Source organism: Ictidomys tridecemlineatus, chromosome 13 (assembly GCF_052094955.1).
Source record: "Ictidomys tridecemlineatus isolate mIctTri1 chromosome 13, mIctTri1.hap1, whole genome shotgun sequence".
NCBI classification, from domain to species: Eukaryota; Metazoa; Chordata; class Mammalia; order Rodentia; family Sciuridae; genus Ictidomys; species Ictidomys tridecemlineatus.
The window spans coordinates 8,387,267-8,399,751 of record NC_135489.1 but is presented as its reverse complement, the minus strand read 5'-3'; the positions used below and the strand labels follow the sequence as shown (position 1 = coordinate 8,399,751).

At 35.6% G+C, this 12,485-nt stretch overlaps 1 protein-coding gene across 1 annotated transcript in view; it reads left to right on the top strand.

Annotated features, from left to right (window-relative positions):
• Ccdc102b (coiled-coil domain containing 102B) overlaps nt 1-12,485 on the top strand; it is a 113,140-nt gene that overhangs the window by 13,941 nt on the left and 86,714 nt on the right. The gene's annotated exons all lie outside the window — the stretch shown is intronic.

The window sequence follows — 12,485 nt, the reverse complement described above, 5'->3', positions numbered from 1 at the left end:
GAAGTGTTTTTGTCTCCAACAAGACTGAGGAATCCCAGTGGAAACTTATACCCACATCAACCACGCACAAAAACACCACACACATACTGAAGTGTTTTTGTCTCCAACAAGCTTGGGGAGATGCCTGATGATGGAATATGACTCCCTTGTAGGATCCCAATGGACACACACAAACCAAAATTCATAGATTTTCAGTAACCTCTTTCTAAATTGAATTGAGGTTTTGATTCCCCCTAGATTCACTAATTGAATGTCTTCTTTATTCTGGTTTCTGTGAGAACTCAAATAAACAAGATGCTGCCCCTACGAATCTCTCTCTCTCTCTCTCTCTCTCTCTCTCTCTCTCTTTCACACACACACACACACACACACATTTACACACACACTGAACACTTTTTTTTTCAAAGCTTATGCCCTACCTTCATTTCCCCAACTCTTTCTGCAGACACCAAGTCCCTTTCTCTCAGTCTAGACTGTGTACCTGGTGTACTGTAGTGTAAACCAGGACTGACAACAGGAAAGGACAGCAGAGCAACGGCCCCGTGAGGTGAGCTTTTTATTTGGACAGGAACCAAGGGAAAATCAGCTTCAGTTGTTTACTTCAATTCATCATTTCACTGTTCCCTTAACTAGATTATTTGGAAGTGGAATTGTTTACATTCCTACATCCTGTTCATTGTTTTATCTTTAAACACTTTGTTTTCTAGATTTTATTAATCTCATTTCCCCTAATTTCAGTTTAGCAGATTTTTTTTTCCTGCCCGAAGGAAGAGGAGAAAATAAAACACACTGTTCTTTATTGAAGATGTGACTGACACTAGTAATCAGAAATGTTTGCCAGTTGGCTTTATATTCTGAATTTTAATTTCAGCCACAGATTCACCATGTACAGAAGGGGAATATATATATAGAGAGAGAGAGAAAAAAAAGTATAAAATAATGACAGATACCATCTATTGAATGTGTGTGTTGTTCCTGGAGTATGTGAGCATGTGTGTATGAATGTGTGTGTGTGTGTGTGTGTAAGAATGTGTTTGTGTGTGTGTATGAATGTGTTTGTGTGTGTATGTGTGTGTGTGTGTGTGTGTGTGTGTGTATAGGGGGGTGACATAGCCACAATCACTCCTATTTATTGTAAAACAGGACAAGTTAACTTCTATGTGTCACACCTGCACAAAAGCGGCACATTGGTTTTCAGTCTAGCTTACTCTCCATTCCCTTTCATGATTTACGGAAACAAAGGAGCTTGTAGAAAGGTTCTCTTGAAGAGGGATCAACAGCTGTCAAACAGTAATAATGGGTAAAAGCAGCATTACACAGGGGAAGCATCAGCTCGGCTGACTTAATCTATAATAAAACCAGAGATAAAATGTATGTTCAAAGTAACTCTTGTGATGAATAACAGGATGCTCGGGACTGGTCTGATGTTTTACATTCTGGGAGAGAGAAAGTAGTGAGTTGTATAGAGCCAAAATAATATGGAGCCATCCCACTACTTAACTGTTGCTGTTTAGACCAAACAACAACAACAACAACAACAACAACAACTATATATATATATTTCATATATATATATATATATATATATATATATATATATGTTACATGAGTTTTTATAGTTTATCACTACTTTTATAAGATGCTTGATTGACATGATTATACTGGTTTGAGAATTCTTTTGATCTGAAATAGTACAGATTATCCTATAGCATAAAATAAAGTTGAATTTGTTTTTCCCCCCTAGATTTATGCAACAGAATTCCATGGGAAACTTGGGGATCTGAAGTAAGATCTTTTATGTTGCCAAGGATTGTTAGAAATTTATAAATAGATTTGGCTTTCATAAGCATAGTGAGCAAGAAGAACTCAAAATTGGAATTAAAACTTTTTCATAATATCAAGTTACATATTTGCTTTTCTCATTTTAATTTTAGCATTTGAATAGCAACATAATTATTAGGATTCTGTTTTTGTGTGTCCTAACTGTTTGAAATGGTAATATGTATAAAGATGGAAGGTTTTTTAATTTTTTCAAGTCTAATTATCTTTGTTTAGTTCTTGCTCATTATTTTGAAGCAGGCCCAGAGAATCTTGTGCTGGCCTATTTAAATTGAACATTTTTGTGAATGCAAGAATGGTATCTTTGAGTGGACAGGGTATTAAGAAATGACCTCAGTTGCCTGTTTGTATAGGATCACAGGACAGTTGATTGCTTTGTCATGAGACTTCTCAAAGATCATACAAATCATTTGTTTGCTGATATTCACGCCTTATTTCTAGTAAAGGATGTATATTTAAGAATCAAATTCTGATAATATGAACATAGTATTTTTAATGAGTATTAATTTCACAAGACAAAAAACATACATGGAGAACTTAATGTGGGTGTTTGTATAATCAAACATGCTTCTTTGTATTAAAGAGACAATTAGAAAAGAGCTAAATTTTTAATTTTTCAGTATATTGTCACTTAATTCCAATAAAAACAAAGATGAAATTTGTACATGTGACATATATCATGTTATTTGTACATATATAGTACCATATATATATATATATATATATATATCATCGTACTTTTACTGCAATTAAGTGAATTTATTGGAGAAATTTTGCATTTTAGAACCATTGAGAATTTCCGTAATAAACCACACTGTTGGAGGAGACCTTATTAGACCCACCGAGGTTGTCCAGCTCTTTGGAGGAGTACATCTCCTTTCAGGCAGAGCTGATGTAATTTGCAGAAGAGAGGGAACTATGTGGACCCAGCCCTGTGGCCAGGCTCTTCTCCCCCAGTGTGTCTGCAAAGTCCTTGCTCCTCATACTCTCCCCTCAGCCACCAAGCAAAGACTCAGGGCTGCTCTGTGGTCAGTCTGCACTCTCACAGGAGCTCACCTGGCCAAGCGTGACGGTGCTCTTCATCATGTCTCCTGCCCCTCCTGGAAGCACCCTGACTGCTGAGATCTGGATGGATGTGTAAAGACATCTCTGGCACGTGGCTGCTTTCTGGTGATCTCAATGCTGAGATTCAATGTTGGTGGACTCACTAAAGTTATTTAGTCAAAGCACATAGAGCTCATGGATTCTTGAGAGCAGTCATGAAGTCACCCTCCAGCTCAAGTGGCAGAGCCCTGTTAGAAGTGTCCCCCATGCCACCTCCTCCTCATCACCCCTGTGCAGTGGAAAACTCTAACCTCTGTCATGCACTCTTGTGCCTCTTTTGGGGCTCATTATAAACGTGAATATGCAGAATGCATTATTTTGTGTGTTTGTGAAATTCATCCCCAGGGCAACAGTGCATTGATTTGTGTTATGTAATTGCCCATCACATGACTATGGCAAAATTTATGTGTTCGTTTTTAGTTCACAGACAATGGATACTTTTAATTTTGAGCTATTAAGAAAAATGCAGTGGGGATAGCTCTTGTGGTTACGGTTTTCCATTGTGGTTTTAATTTGCATTTCCTTAGTAACAGATGGCATAAGGATATTCCATGTGCTCATCGACTACAGGAATATTGTCTTTCACAAAATGCATTTTCACGCCTGTAGCATGTTGTTCAAAAATCTTGTTTTCTGGTCAATATGTGACTTCATCAGTTCCAAGTCATTCCGTGAATGGCTAATACCTTCTCCAGTGAGACTGTTTGTATTTTCATCCTGTTGATAATCTCTTCTTTTAAACAGAAAATCTTAGGTTAAACACAATTTAGCAAATGTACAAATATTTTACTTTGTGGTTAATATTTGGTATCCTGTTTAGAAATCCTGCTTACTGTAATGTCATGAGTGATTTTTCTTAGTTAACTTACAGAAGCTTTATTGCTCTGTCTTATGCATTTGGGTGAGCATTTTATTTTTGTTTTCTTTTTGGCACTGGGGATTGAACTCAGGGGAGCTCTAATACAGAATGATATTTCCTATGACAAATTTTTTATGTCTTTATTGTTACTGTGAGATGGGGCTTGCTAAGTTGCTGAGACTAACCTCAAACTTGAAATCTCCCTGCCTCAGCCTCCAGTCTTCGGAACACAGGAGTGTCTCCACTGTTCCTGGCTGAGCACTCTATTTGGAAGATTACTCTTACATATTGTAATGCAATGGTCAGTCCTATGTAAATGTATTGTTGAACTGGCAATTTTTTGTTAAAGGAAAAACTATTTCTCCTATTGAATGGTCATGAATCAGGTTTAAAAGAAATGTGTCTGTATTTAGATTTTGTATTCTCTTCCATTAGTGTATTCATCTCTTTTATTTGCCAATATCATATTGTCTTAACTACTATAGCATTATCTTATTTCCTTATAGCTTTATTTTCTTCTAATTCAGATCTTTTTTTTAAAGTTGTAGATGGACACAATACCTTTATTTTATTTATTTATGTAGTGCTAAGGCTAGAACCCTGTGCCTCGTGCATGTGAGGCAAGCTGTCTACCCCTGAGCCACACAACCGCAGCTCCTTAATTCTGCTCTTTTGTAAATATTTTTTGGCTTTCTTTGATTCTTGGCATTGCCAAGTGGGATGTAGACTCCAGCAGTCGACAGTGAATTCCTCACCTGGAGCCCTGGACACACTTCAAGGGCTGAGTGAAAGGAACCATCCAGTACGAAGCACAAAACGGTGCTTCAGGAACAGGAAGCAAAGACATCTGATGAAAGAAGCGGAGGAGGCTACCGTTAGCAGACCTCACCCTAAAGACTGGCCAGAGGGAATTGTTCAGGTGGAGGAAAGACAAAAGGAGAGAAGATTTCCTGGAGCGTCAGAAAACAGGGAAGAAGGACTATGCGGTGGGAAGATCATGTATATGAGAAACTATCTTTCTCCTCATTGGTTCACAGATCTTGTCATTTAAATAAGAATCAAGACCACTGTACACCCAAGAAAGTGATATTTAAAGAAGTGAAAGGGCCTAAACAGAGTAGTTTTTCTACACTGTGCTGTATGTCGTATTTACATATTTTAATTTCTAGACAACCACTATGAAACCTGGATAAAGTGATACATTTAAAACATCAGGCAAGTGGATTAAAAAAACAACACAATGTCTGAATAACAAACAGGGCAGAAAAGAAGACAATGATAACAATGAAGAAGAAGAAGAAGAGGAGGAGGAGGAGGGGAGAAGAAATAGAATAAGAAACAGAAAACAAACAATAAAAAGGCAGACTCCAGTTCCAAAGTATCAATAATGCCATATTGATATCCTTAACATACTCATTAAAAGTCAGGGGTTGCCATTTGACCCAGCTGTCCCTCTCCTCGATCTATACCCAAAGGACTTAAAAACAGCATACTACAGGGACACAGCCACATCAATGTTTACAGCAGCACAATTCACAATAGCTAAACTGTGGAACCAACCTAGATGCCCTTCAATAGATGAATGGATAAAGAAAATGTGATATATATACACAATGGAATTTTACTCAGTAATAAAAGAGAATTAAATCATGGCATTTGCAGGTAAATGGATGGAGTTAGAGAAGATGCTGCTAAATGAAGTCAGAGAATCCCCCAAAAACCAAATGCTGAATGTTTTCTCTGATATAAGGAGGCTGATTCATAGTGGGGTAGAGAGGGGGAACATGGGAGGAATGGACAAACTCTAGATAGGGCAGATGGGTGAGAGTTCAGGAAGGGAGAGGGTGTGGGGTTGGAAATGATGGTGGAATGTGATGGACATCATTATCCAAAGTACATGTATGAAGACACGAATTGGTGTGAACATACTTTGTATACAACCAGAGATACGGGAAAAAATTTGTGTTCTATATGTATAATATGGATTGTAATGCATTCTACTGTCATATATAAATTTAAAAAATTAAAAAGTCAGGTGTTGGCAAGTGAATAAAATAAGATAAAATAAATAAAAACTTGAGCAAGATATGTACTACTAATAAAAAGCTCAACAAGTAACTAACTTCCTTCAACTATCAATTAGCATTATCAATCACCACCCATAAAATAATGAAAAACATACTGGGCAAAGATTTGCTTAAAAAAACACATAGAGAACAACGTAGCTCCTAAACATAACATTGAAACTGTGATCCATGAGAAGTTCAGTGTGGCACTGGGAGTCCACACACCCTAGAACATGCGGGAGCTTCCTGTAGGTGTGGCGCTGCACCAGGACACAGTGCCTCACACCCAGCACCCTGCACAGTGCTGACCGCAGAGTGGCCTCCCAGTGGAATATTCTAGTCTGAGAGGGATTTCAGAGTTACAGGGGACTCACATTTGACCTATTGTTTTTCATTTCCGTGTTACTCATTCCACCACACTGCCATGACTGACCATCACGCAGACCTCTGAAACATCATTGCTTTGTAGTATCCAGAATGCCCAGTCTCACTATCACCTATGATCCTTCTTACTAATTCTCATAGTACACCTGAAACCCAACATTTGTTCACTGTTTTGCTTACAAATATAGTTCAACTTTAAGTTCTATTAAAATCTTAAGGTTATATATTAATGGATTGTCATTTAAGTGGTTATTTGTATGTTTATTTATATTTTTATGTATTTAAAAATATGACACATGTGTTAGATATCAGTAATAGAAGGAAGTCTTGCAGTCACAAAGTCTACATAGAACAATGAAACTTTCCTTTTCTAAAACTATAATCATAACTGCTTTAAAAATTAAATAGCTAAAATACTCTCTGATGTTTCCTTCTGACCTTAACATCTTATTTAGATTATTATGTGATACAAATTATAAGCCAATTTTTTAAAATATAATTTTAAGGACAATAACAAAATAGTATTATTGAGAGGGCAGTGAACTCAAGCATAAAATGCCCTAATTTATCTCCTTCCAGTTACCCACTTACTATGCAGTACCTACCAGCCAAAAACATAAATACTTGGACAAGATTGCTATGGTTTAAGTGAGAAGGCATAGGTTAAATCATTAAAGAGCTGCATTTTTAAATTATACACACAGATCTCTTACTTGGAGTTTTCTGATTTCTGTTTTTTTTCCCTCCAGAATATTAAAAAAAAACCCCACAAACTAACTGTATCCCGACTATCTAATATTTAGTTTCATGACTGTTATGGCAAAAGAACATAGTAGAGATGACATTTTAATTGCATGTACAAATATTTCAATAATGGGAGGGAAGCTTATTGTACTCAAAGAGTGAATTCTCAACTGTCTTTGGGTGATCCATTCCCTGAGTAACTTTTCAGATGTGTGGTGTTACAGAAACCTCAAAGTTTTGTGTTTTTTACCCTTAAGATTTAATCTGACTAGTAATTTGAAGGGAATTCCATCCATATGCTTATAATTTAAAGGGCTTTTCACCCATTCCTATGTTTGATGTCCAGAACTCAACTGAGCCACTTCTGTCAGGGGTCTTTTGGCAAAATGGTACTAAGACACAAACGAAAAGCTTCAGTTTGGAATTCAACCTTCACAGTATTATATACATTCTGAACTATACTAAGAAGGCTTCTCATTCTGAATCTGAATGTCATAAAGTAATTGTTAGTTTGAAGGTTATTCAATGGCATTAAAAGATAACAAGGATTATTCTAATTAATGTTAGAAGTCAGTACATTTTCCTATTAAATTGTATGAATATTTTTATAGAAAAATGTTAGTATTATCAGTAATCTATTAATTTTTTCCTTACTATTTATTATTTAGTGAGTTAATATTTAATGAACTATTTCAACAGCATATTTGCATCTACTTGACCAGATTTTTCAAAGAAGTTATATTTGTCTGCTCTTTAAAAACAGGGTCTAAAGTGGCTGTGGTGACACATGCTGTAATCCCACTGGACAGGAAGCTGGGAAATAGGATTATGAAATTTAGACTGAATTCGACACTTTAGTGAGACCCTGTCTCAAAATGAAAAATAAAAAGGGCTGGGGAGGTAGCTTTGACGTAGAGTGCCTTGGGTTCAATCCCCAGCAAGGCAAAAGCAAAACAAAAACTTATTGTGGATGGGGGAGTAGCTCTGTGGTCTCCTGCTTTCTTCCTGTGTGGGAGGCTTGGTGCTCATTCCCAATACTGCAAAGGAAAAATACACGGGCTTTGTTTGTTTCTATTACAGCATAATCCATGCTTACTAAGCGTGAATGATTTGAAGGTAAAAAATAACTGTAAGTTATCTTAATGATTATCATTTAATTTATTATCTATAATGAAATGAAAATTCATTGACAACTTGATTACCTATGCAGTTACTACACATTTTTTTAAATAAGAGTCTTAATAACTATGGTATGACCCTGTGAGAAAATAAAATATAGGAATGCATAACCAAAATATATTGGAAAAATAACTGACTCAGTCTTTGCTCCTGTATAATTGTAGTGCACACAGACTAAACATAAACGTAATTTGACATAGAAGTATTATTTTCTCCAAGTACTGCAGACATTCATAAATATGCACAAACATGCAGTTTAATCTACTTAAAATATTAAAATCATATACAGTCCAGTTATACATATATATGTATGTGTATACACATACACATTTATATATACAAATGTATTTAAATACATGGGTGCACATGTTATATATTGTTTGATGGGGTCTGGGAAGGCACTTTCATGGTATGGTAACTTTAATTCTTCTGTTTTCTGTTTTGAAAAGTGATTTAATGTTATGCTCATGGAGGAAAACTGAGCTCCAAGAGTACCTTATTCTGAAGCCAAGAATGTCAGATTAGTACATGGAGTGTGTGTGTCACTACTTTCTTCTTTATCCAATCCATCTGGTCTTTACACAAGAAATATTAAAAAAAAAAAAGTGGCCCAGGCTGCTAAACTCTGTAGCCTTACTGGATGATACGATGGGTTGAAGCTAAACTCTTGCTCTTGGTCTTTACCCAAAGTTAAGCATTCATGAGACTTCACACTGTGTGTGGTATTGGGTCAGGCTACTGATACTCAGTTTGAATATTTAGTGAAGAAACAACTTGGTACAGTGGCAAGAGCTCTTTACTTTCAAAGATGTGAAGTAATCTATGTTGCTGCCAGTTATTATGTTTCAGATATTGGTCAACACACCTAACCTTGCCTAATATAAAATAATATTTTTTGCATTATGCAAAACAAACTTTTAAAATAATTGAGAAAAACATACAAAACTGATTTCAAAAGTTAATAACATCTCTGAGAAGATGAGGAGGAAGCTGTGTGCCAAAGGAGGTGGACGACCTTGAGAAGTTGCAAGGGCAGAGGGACTGCCTGCCTGCTTAGGGCCCTGAGGAATGCCAGCCCTGAACCTCTTCACTTTATCTCAGTGAGATTTATTTTGGCTTCTGAACTTCAGAACTGTATGATAATAAATATCTGCTGCTTCCCACCCCCTCCACCCCGTCCCCGGGATTGAACTCAGGGACACTCTAACACTGAGCTACATCCCCAGCCTTATTTTGTATTTTACTTAGAGACAGGCTCTCACTGAGTTGCTTAGCAACCTTGCTGTTGCTGAGGCTGGCTTTGAACGCATGATCCTCCTGCCTCAGCCTCCCTGAGCTGCTGGGATTACAGGCATGTGCCACCATGCCCTGCAATATCCATTGTTTTAATTTGCTAAATGTATGGTTTAGCAATTTATTTATTGCTGCAACAGAAATAGGAGACTAGTATCTCACTTCATAAGATAAGCTAATTATTTGAAGGGTTGTCATTTGCTTCTTAGCTAAACTTAAATTGTTCTATAATAGTACTGTTTAATATACAGAATAAATAAGTTACAAATTAACTTTTATTATTTTTAAAATATTGTTTTACTCAACCATCCACGCAGGAACGACAATCTTATATGACTTCTTAGGGGTACTTTAGAAATGTTGCCTTTCTGTCTACCCTACTCTTGAAGCCCAGTGTTGGTTCCATAAATCTGACCTTTCTCTTGTCTAAAATTAACATATATTGACCCATCTTTCTTAGATGGTCCATATAGCATTTGAAGTGATTTTGTGGAACTGGACTTCTAAAAACACTTTTAATTTGATATAATTTCTATTTTAAAAGGGTAAATTTTCTTCTCTGGTATCAGTATAATATTACTGTTTACATTTAAAATTAAATTTCAGATTATACATAAGAAAAATTAGCAAAAACGCACAAATATATTTGTTTTAGTAAGAAACAGAGTAAACAACAAAGTATTTGGAAATATGCATAGGTGTAGCACATAAAAGTCTAAATATATTCTACAATTTCTGCTCTGAATCCATGTTTTTCTTTTAGCTCTTTGATGTGGAATTCCTTTACCCAGTTTGGATTAATAGTACAAAGAATGTACTGTTGGGAAAATGAAACAGACATTAAGAATAAATTTTACTTATTGAAAAATTTGTAACTGCTTTCCAAAGATAAATATGACAGTCATTTGGCAAGCATGCACCAAAACTCATGATTAAGCCTGAGAAAATTTCCGGACATCTAACAGAGTAGTTGGCAGTGTGCACACTCCATCAAATGGGTGTGAGAAAATGTTATTGAATCATACTGACACAGAGAGCCATCTCACGTTCAGTATCAAGCATAGCCAGATCCGTGAAGAACCTCTGTCTTAATCTATTCTTTAAGATGAAATGCGAATGGGGTAAATGGCTTGGGAATTTCACTTAAGAAATGCATAGGAAAGGGGCTGGGGTTGTAGCTCAGTGGTAGAGCACTTGCCTAGCAGTGTGAGGCCCTGGGTATGATCCTCAGCACCACATAAAGATAAATAAATAAAATAAAGTTATTGTATTCATCTACAACTACAAAAAATATTTAAAAAGAAAAAAAATGTATAGGAAAGTCATGGTTTTTTCACTGGTATACTGAGAGATACACACAAATACTGGAAAGTGCTGATGAATTCAATGTTTTAAAAGTCTATAATTTAAAAAAAAATAAATGGCTTTTAAATTTAAAACAGACAAAAAGTTTTAAAAATAAAAGCCCAGTCTTGGAAAGCATAAGCACCATCTTAGCACCACCTCATTTGTAGTGGAATTACGCTAGGAATTATTTCATCCTGAGATCCACAATCATACATTCATAACCATAATTTCAAGTTGTCTACTATGTGCTCTTATTTTAAGTTCTTTTTAACTGAAATTTATGAAAGCAGTTGTACCATCCTCTCTAATCTGTGGAGGTCACACAAGACAGGCTTTCAGTGTGATGCAAGTTCCAGAGAAGAAGTCATCTGTTCAACTTTGAAAAGTCGTAGAAGCTTTTGCCACTGCTAGACCTGCACAGCTTTATTTTCCATAAAGTGTGCATGTTATCTGTGAGCCACCTGGAAGTTATGCTAAAGGTATTCGTATTTATATATTGAAAAAAGGTTTGGTGGAGCTCTATACTTCTAGTACAACTAATATTAACTTCATTTTTTGGCTTAAGGTATTAAGGAATATTTTGACTCTTTATTTTGGCACTATTAAGTTGGATTATATTGTTTATTAAACTAGTTTGTGATTTTGTTTACAAAACTTTGAGGAGAACATAAATGTTAAAAAATGCTGGAAAATTCAACCAGTGTCAGGTTTTCATACAAATAGGTACTAAGTAGTATAGATGTCATATATATATATAATATATATTTTATTTATATGATAATATATAATATTTACAATATTATATATAATATACATAATATAATATATATACACTTATATTATATATATATAAATGTACTTAAGCCGTTAAACTCAAATATTTATGCCTCAAAATTTGTACAGTGGTGAGAAATTTCAGGAATACTTTAATACAGATTTTAAAAAATTTTGGCACTCCAAGTGCTAAATTAGAGTGGTAAATAATGTATTCACCAAGAAATTTTAAATTGGGCATAAATTTATACTCTGCAGGAAAAGTACTATAAAGTGTTCAAGATGATCCAGAAAACAGGAATTCTATTTTCCTAAGATTCATTACAAATGATGCACTGACACCTTTAAAATAGTTTATGGACTTTGGAATCTCTCTTTATTCCTTAATTTGTATTCCAGATAGATCAGACTGGTTACTTTCTGTCTCCAACTTATAAGGTTATTATTTGCATGTAATTTGGCATTTCTTTTTTAAAAATATATATTTATTTTTCAGGTGTAGATGGACACAGCACAATGCCTTTATTTTTATGTGGTGCTGCGGATCAAACCCGGGTCCTGCCAGTGCTAGACGAGTGCGCTACTGCTGAGCCACAATCCCAGCCCAAATTTGGCATTTCTTAAAGCATAGAAAACATAGGAATATCATCACAAGGAAAAATTATTCTGAAATAGCGCTTTTTTTTTTTTTTTTTTTTTTTTTTTGGTACCAGGAATTGAACTCAGGGGCACTCAACCACTGAGCCACACCCCTAGTCCTAGTTTGTATTTTTTTTAGAGACAGGGTCTTTCTGAGTTGTTCAACTCCTCCTTAGGTTCCTGAGGCTGGCTTTGAACTCGTGATACTTCTGCCTCAGTCTCCCCAGCGCTGGGATTATAGGCATGCGCCATTGTGC